A 1,870-nucleotide genomic window follows, 5' to 3' on the forward strand; every position below is an offset into this window, starting at 1 on the left:
CGGGGCCCTCCCTGCGGTGCGCGCACCCTCGGGCCGCCGAGGCCACTGCGGGCCGCCAGGCCTGCGCCAACCCCCGGACCACTCACCTGCGACCCCCGCGGCACCACCGCAAGATCGCCCCTAAGGGTGACAGTTTAAAAAAAAAAAAAGATGCTTCATGGATTCCCCGCCCACCAACTTCTCCCTGCTCCTACTGGCTAGGACGGATGCCGCTCATAGGACACAGCGTCATCTATTGGTCCGGAAGGTTTTGCCATTCTAGGTGAGAGCCCGCCCCAGGCCAGGCCTCACAATGGGAATCAAGTCCCAAACCGGTTCCGGGTTAATGCCCTGGACACCGCCCCTCCCCCACCCTTGTGATTCGCCTGCTGCCGTCCCGAGCTCAATCTTTGGCGAGCGGATCTGTCAATCAAGACGCCTCTAAGAAACGATTGGTCTCTAGCGATCTGCAGGCCGCTCTGTTCCTCCTGATTGGGGGCATTGGTCGCTCCATCTCCAAACTCTACTCCTGCCCTAGCTGTCCCCCCCACCCCCCCTCCCCGACCTGTTAGAGGCTACAAAGGCATCGAGAGACTTTTGTCCTTCCAGCCCGAGTGCCAAGCCTGCATTACCACTTCCTTTGGCTTCAACCATTCCTCTGTCCTTGCCTCTTTCAAAGTTCAAGGTCACTTCCTTTTGATTCTGTCCAGGAGACACTTCTCACCATAGTCCTCAAGAAGCATTCCCACGTGCTGTTTCTTCAGTGCTTTTCAAACTCTTCTGGTTTTCCTCCATTTGAGTCCTTTTCATCATTGTACTTGCCTCCTTCTTTACCTTCAACAGTTATCCCAGTGCCTTTGTTCAGACCTCTACTGAGTTATATCAGTAGCCTCCTAAAGATCTCTGGATGCTTGTCTTTCCACTTTTCAAATTGTCATCAAGTGAGCTTCTTCAGTGGAATCTCACTATCTATAATCTCCGATGAAGTACAAACTCCTTATGCAACTTCATAAAATCCTCTCAACGTTTGCCTTTCTTCACTTAGTCCAATGCCGATTCTACCAAGGAAGGTACTCTTCTGCTCCTTCTCTGCTATGTTAAGAGTTGGTTTCAGAAACAACTTTCTAAAGGAAGATGGCCTTTCTGTCCCATTCATCTTACCTCCATATCAAATTTATTCCTCCATACTCATTCTTAAAAATCACTTTTGGCATACATGCACACTTAGTGTGTTTATCTCTCCTGCTTGACAAAGAAACCTCTTGTTGAACAAGAGTTTATGTAGTTTCCTGAGTGACCACTTGTTCCTTTGAACTCCCCACAGAATGATGTTAACTTATACAAAGTGGCCTCTTGTAAATTACCTTCACTATATTCTGAATATTTTGCAAAAATTGATCCAGCTGTTTACTATGATATGTCAACAGACAAACATGCATAAAAACATCTTAGTGTGTCTGTGTGTTGTTGTTGATTTTGATCTTACAAGAATTCCAGATTTGGGAAATAGAAAATTTCATTCACTGGCCTGTTCTCTTTCCTCAACTTAAATAAGTATTGAATTCTGTTTTGTGCAAAATATCAATATAAGGACTTCATATGTATTCATCTGTTTGACAGTTACAACAGCCCTGTGTGGAAGGTCTAGTATTCTTCACAGATTGTAGATGAGGGAACTGAAGAAAATACATATTTACAGGCTGAAAAATTAGTATGTGACAACTGGAATTTAAGCTCAGATCATGTGCCCTGAAACTTCTTCGTACTTCACCATCACTCCAAATAGATGTGATTAATACCTGCAAGCTGATTACTTTAAAGGTATCAAAGAGACGTGAAAAGTTTTCCTGAAGGAGGAAGAAAATAACACTTCCCCATCCCACAATGCACT

At 45.5% G+C, this 1,870-nt stretch overlaps 1 protein-coding gene across 1 annotated transcript in view; it reads right to left on the reverse strand.

Annotated features, from left to right (window-relative positions):
* Msantd4 (Myb/SANT-like DNA-binding domain containing 4 with coiled-coils) overlaps positions 1-164 on the reverse strand; it is a 10,478-nt gene extending 10,314 nt beyond the window's left edge. Inside the window, exon 1 of the mRNA XM_013009877.1 lies at positions 87-164. The gene's annotated coding sequence lies outside the window, so the exon portion shown is untranslated. The remainder of the gene's footprint in view (positions 1-86) is intronic.
* Positions 165-1,870: the final 1,706 nt, after the last annotated feature.

Source organism: Dipodomys ordii, unplaced genomic scaffold (assembly GCF_000151885.1).
Source record: "Dipodomys ordii isolate 6190 unplaced genomic scaffold, Dord_2.0 Scaffold10, whole genome shotgun sequence".
NCBI classification, from domain to species: domain Eukaryota; kingdom Metazoa; phylum Chordata; class Mammalia; order Rodentia; family Heteromyidae; genus Dipodomys; species Dipodomys ordii.